The sequence below is a fragment of the Oncorhynchus gorbuscha genome, unplaced genomic scaffold (genome assembly GCF_021184085.1).
Source record: "Oncorhynchus gorbuscha isolate QuinsamMale2020 ecotype Even-year unplaced genomic scaffold, OgorEven_v1.0 Un_scaffold_3106, whole genome shotgun sequence".
NCBI lineage: Eukaryota > Metazoa > Chordata > Actinopteri > Salmoniformes > Salmonidae > Oncorhynchus > Oncorhynchus gorbuscha.
Genome location: NW_025747446.1, coordinates 26,501 through 32,500, shown reverse-complemented (window position 1 = coordinate 32,500; position 6,000 = coordinate 26,501). Strand labels below are relative to the sequence as shown.

General features: G+C 53.1%; 1 pseudogene; it reads left to right on the top strand.

The window, feature by feature from the left end:
* Positions 1-6,000, top strand: part of LOC124027332 — a 31,508-nt pseudogene that overhangs the window by 670 nt on the left and 24,838 nt on the right.

Here is a 6,000-nt window from a genome sequence, read left to right as displayed (position 1 = left end):
ACTGGACATATTGCTGTGTGTGTGTTGCTGTGAGACTGGACATATTGCTGTGTGTGTTGCTGTGAGACTGGACATATTGCTGTGTGTGTTGCTGTGAGACTGGACATATTGCTGTGTGTGTTGCTGTGAGACTGGACATATTGCTGTGTGTGTGTGTTGCTGTGAGACTGGACATATTGCTGTGTGTGTGTGTTGCTGTGAGACTGGACATATTGCTGTGTGTGTGTGTTGCTGTGAGACTGGACATATTGCTGTGTGTGTTGCTGTGAGACTGGACATATTGCTGTGTGTGTGTTGCTGTGAGACTGGACATATTGCTGTGTGTGTGTTGCTGTGAGACTGGACATATTGCTGTGTGTGTTGCTGTGAGACTGGACATATTGCTGTGTGTGTGTTGCTGTGTGTGTGTGTGTTAACCCCGTGTTGTGTGTTAACCCCAGTAACCGTAGCTGCTATAAGTGACACCAACCCTGTAAGACAGTGACACCTAGTGGAATACTGTGGTAATACCCTGTAACAGCAGTGACACCTAGTGGACTACTGTGGTAATAACCTGTAACAGCAGTGACACCTAGTGGGATACTGTGGTAATACCCTGTAACAGCAGTGACACCTAGTGGAATACTGTGGTAATACCCTGTAACAGCAGTGACACCTAGTGGAATACTGTGGTAATACCCTGTAACAGCAGTGACACCTAGTGGAATACTGTGGTAATACCCTGTAACAGCAGTGACACCTAGTGGAATACTGTGGTAATACCCTGTAACAGCAGTGACACCTAGTGGAAGACTGTGGTAATACCCTGTAACAGAACTGGAGAGACACACAGCAGCTCTGTGGTAATACCCTGTAACAGAACTGGAGAGACACACAGCAGCTCTGTGGTAATACCCTGTAACAGAACTGGAGAGACACACAGCAGCTCTGTGGTAATACCCTGTAACAGAACTGGAGAGACACACAGCAGCTCTGTGGTAATACCCTGTAACAGAACTGGAGAGACACACAGCAGCTCTGTGGTAATACCCTGTAACAGAACTGGAGAGACACACAGCAGCTCTGTGGTAATACCCTGTAACAGAACTGGAGACACACAGCAGCTCTGTGGTAATACCCTGTAACAGAACTGGAGAGACACACAGCAGCTCTGTGGTAATACCCTGTAACAGAACTGGAGAGACACACAGCAGCTCTGTGGTAATACCCTGGAACAGAACTGGAGAGACACACAGCAGCTCTGTGGTAATACCCTGGAACAGAACTGGAGAGACACACAGCAGCTCTGTGGTAATACCCTGTAACAGAACTGGAGAGACACACAGCAGCTCTGTGGTAATACCCTGTAACAGAACTGGAGAGACACACAGCAGCTCTGTGGTAATACCCTGGAACAGAACTGGAGAGACACACAGCAGCTCTGTGGTAATACCCTGGAACAGAACTGGAGAGACACACAGCAGCTCTGTGGTAATACCCTGGAACAGAACTGGAGAGACACAGCAGCTCTGTGGTAATACCCTGGAACAGAACTGGAGAGACACACAGCAGCTCTGTGGTAATACCCTGTAACAGAACTGGAGAGACACACAGCGGCTCTGTGGTAATACCCTGTAACAGAACTGGAGAGACACACAGCAGCTCTGTGGTAAGAGAGACACACATACACTGAGTTTACTAAACATTAGGAACACCTTCCTAATATTGAGTTGCACCCCCTTTTCCCTTCAGAACAGCCTCAATTCTTCGGGGCGCTGGACTCTACAAGGTGTCGTAAGCGTTCCACGGGATGTGGCCCATGTTGACTCTACAAGGTGATTCCCACGGGGATGCTGGCCCATGTTGACTCTACAAGGTGTCGTACGTTCCACGGGGATGCTGGCCCATGTTGACTCTACAAGGTGAAAGTGTTCCACGGGGATGCTGGCCCATGTTGACTCTACAAGGTGTCTCGTTCCACGGGGATGCTGGTCCATGTTGACTCCAAAGCGTTCCACAGGGATGCTGGCCCATGTTGACTCTACAAGGTGGATTCCACGGGATGCTGGCCCATGTTGATTCTACAAGGTGTCGTATTCCACGGGGATGCTGGCCCAGGTGCCTCCAAAGCGTTCCACAGGGGATGCTGGCCCATGTTGCCTCCAAAGCGTTCCACGGGGATGCTGGTCCATGTTGACTCTACAAGGTGTCGTAAGCGTTCCACATGGATGCTGGCCCATGTTTGACTCTACAAGGTGTCGTAAGCGTTCCACGGGGATGCTGGCCCATGTTGACTCTACAAGGTGTCGTAAGCGTTCCACAGGGATGCTGGCCCATGTTGCCTCCAAAGCGTTCCACGGGGATGCTGGTCCATGTTGACTCTACAAGGTGTCGTAAGCGTTCCACATGGATGCTGGCCCATGTTTGACTCTACAAGGTGTCGTAAGCGTTCCACAGGGATGCTGGCCCATGTTGACTCTACAAGGTGTCGTAAGCGTTCCACATGGATGCTGGTCCATGTTGACTCTACAAGGTGTCGTAAGCGTTCCACGGGGATGCTGGCCCATGTTGACTCTACAAGGTGAAAGCGTTCCACGGGGATGCTGGCCCATGTTGACTCTACAAGGTGTCGTAAGCGTTCCACGGGGATGCTGGCCCATGTTGACTCTACAAGGTGAAAGTGTTCCACGGGGATGCTGGCCCATGTTGACTCTACAAGGTGTCGTAAGCGTTCCACGGGGATGCTGGTCCATGTTGACTCCAAAGCGTTCCACAGGGATGCTGGCCCATGTTGACTCTACAAGGTGTCGTAAGCGTTCCACGGGGATGCTGGCCCATGTTGATTCTACAAGGTGTCGTAAGCGTTCCACGGGGATGCTGGCCCAGGTTGCCTCCAAAGCGTTCCACGGGGATGCTGGCCCATGTTGCCTCCAAAGCGTTCCACGGGGATGCTGGTCCATGTTGACTCTACAAGGTGTCGTAAGCGTTCCACATGGATGCTGGCCCATGTTTGACTCTACAAGGTGTCGTAAGCGTTCCACAGGGATGCTGGCCCATGTTGCCTCCAAAGCGTTCCACGGGGATGCTGGCCCATGTTGCCTCCAAAGCGTTCCACGGGGATGCTGGTCCATGTTGACTCTACAAGGTGTCGTAAGCGTTCCACATGGATGCTGGTCCATGTTGACTCTACAAGGTGTCGTAAGCGTTCCACAGGGATGCTGGCCCATGTTGACTCTACAAGGTGTCGTAAGCGTTCCACGGGGATGCTGGTCCATGTTGACTCTACAAGGTGTCGTAAGCGTTCCACATGGATGCTGGTCCATGTTGACTCTACAAGGTGTCGTAAGCGTTCCACAGGGATGCTGGTCCATGTTGACTCTACAAGGTGTCGTAAGCGTTCCACAGGGATGCTGGCCCATGTTGACTCTACAAGGTGTCGTAAGCGTTCCACGGGGATGCTGGCCCATGTTGACTCTATAAGGTGTCGTAAGCGTTCCACGGGGATGCTGGCCCATGTTGACTCCAAAGCGTTCCACGGGGATGCTGGCCCATGTCGACTCTACAAGGTGTCGTAAGCGTTCCACGGGGATGCTGGCCCATGTTGACTCTACAAGGTGTCGTAAGCGTTCCACAGGGATGCTGGCCCATGTTGACTCCAAAGCGTTCCACGGGTATGCTGGCCCATGTTGACTCTACAAGGTGTCGTAAGCGTTCCACGGGGATGCTGGCCCATGTTGACTCTATAAGGTGTCGTAAGCGTTCCACAGGGATGCTGGCCCATGTTGACTCCAAAGCGCTCCACGGGGATGCTGGCCCATGTTGACTCTACAAGGTGTCGTAAGCGTTCCACAGCGATGCTGTCCCATGTTGACTCCAAAGTGTTCCACGGGGATGCTGGCCCATGTTGACTCTACAAGGTGTCGTAAGTATTCCACGGGGATGCTGGCCCATGTTGACTCCAAAGCGGTCCACGGGGATGCTGGCCCATGTTGACTCTACAAGGTGTTGTAAGCGTTCCACAGGGATGCTGGCCCATGTTGACTCTACAAGGTGTCGTGCGTTCCACGGGGATGCTGGTCCATGTTGACTCTACAAGGTGTCGTAAGCGTTCCACATGGATGCTGGTCCATGTTGACTCTACAAGGTGTCGTAAGCGTTCCACAGGGATGCTGGCCCATGTTGACTCTACAAGGTGTCGTAAGCGTTCCACAGGGATGCTGGCCCATGTTGACTCTACAAGGTGTCGTAAGCGTTCCACAGGGATGCTGGCCCATGTTGACTCTACAAGGTGTCGTAAGCGTTCCACGGGGATGCTGGCCCATGTTGCCTCCAAAGCGTTCCACAGGGATGCCTGTCCATGTTGACTCTACAAGGTGTCTAAAGCGTTCCACAGGGATGCTGGCCCATGTTGACTCTACAAGGTGTCGTAAGCGTTCCACGGGGATGCTGGCCCATGTTGACTCTACAAGGTGTCGTAAGCGTTCCACAGGGATGCTGGCCCATGTTGACTCCAAAGCGTTCCACGGGGATGCTGGCCCATGTTGACTCTACAAGGTGTCGTAAGCGTTCCACAGCGATGCTGTCCCATGTTGACTCCAAAGTGTTCCACGGGGATGCTGGCCCATGTTGACTCTACAAGGTGTCGTAAGCATTCCACGGGGATGCTGGCCCATGTTGACTCCAAAGCGGTCCACGGGGATGCTGGCCCATGTTGACTCTACAAGGTGTCGTAAGCGTTCCACAGGGATGCTGGCCCATGTTGACTCTACAAGGTGTCGTAAGCGTTCCACGGGGATGCTGGTCCATGTTGACTCTACAAGGTGTCGTAAGCGTTCCACATGGATGCTGGTCCATGTTGACTCTACAAGGTGTCGTAAGCGTTCCACAGGGATGCTGGCCCATGTTGACTCTACAAGGTGTCGTAAGCGTTCCACGGGGATGCTGGCCCATGTTGCCTCCAAAGCGTTCCACAGGGATGCCTGTCCATGTTGACTCTACAAGGTGTCTAAAGCGTTCCACAGGGATGCTGGCCCATGTTGACTCTACAAGGTGTCGTAAGCGTTCCACAGGGATGCTGGCCCATGTTGACTCCAAAGCGTTCCACGGGGATGCTGGCCCATGTTGACTCTACAAGGTGTCGTAAGCGTTCCACAGCGATGCTGTCCCATGTTGACTCCAAAGTGTTCCACGGGGATGCTGGCCCATGTTGACTCTACAAGGTGTCGTAAGCATTCCACGGGGATGCTGGCCCATGTTGACTCCAAAGCGGTCCACGGGGATGCTGGCCCATGTTGACTCTACAAGGTGTCGTAAGCGTTCCACAGGGATGCTGGCCCATGTTGACTCTACAAGGTGTCGTAAGCGTTCCACGGGGATGCTGGTCCATGTTGACTCCAAAGCGTTCCACGGGGATGCTGGCCCATGTTGACTCTACAAGGTGTCGTAAGCGTTCCACGGGGATGCTGGCCCATGTTGCCTCCAAAGCGTTCCACGGGGATGCTGGTCCATGTTGACTCTACAAGGTGTCGTAAGCGTTCCACATGGATGCTGGTCCATGTTGACTCTACAAGGTGTCGTAAGCGTTCCACAGGGATGCTGGCCCATGTTGACTCTACAAGGTGTCGTAAGCGTTCCACGGGGATGCTGGCCCATGTTGCCTCCAAAGCGTTCCACAGGGATGCCTGTCCATGTTGACTCTACAAGGTGTCTAAAGCGTTCCACAGGGATGCTGGCCCATGTTGACTCTACAAGGTGTCGTAAGCGTTCCACAGGGATGCTGGCCCATGTTGACTCCAAAGCGTTCCACGGGGATGCTGGCCCATGTCGACTCTACAAGGTGTCGTAAGCGTTCCACGGGGATGCTGGCCCATGTTGACTCTACAAGGTGTCGTAAGCGTTCCACAGGGATGCTGGCCCATGTTGACTCCAAAGCGTTCCACGGGTATGCTGGCCCATGTTGACTCTACAAGGTGTCGTAAGCGTTCCACGGGGATGCTGGCCCATGTTGACTCTATAAGGTGT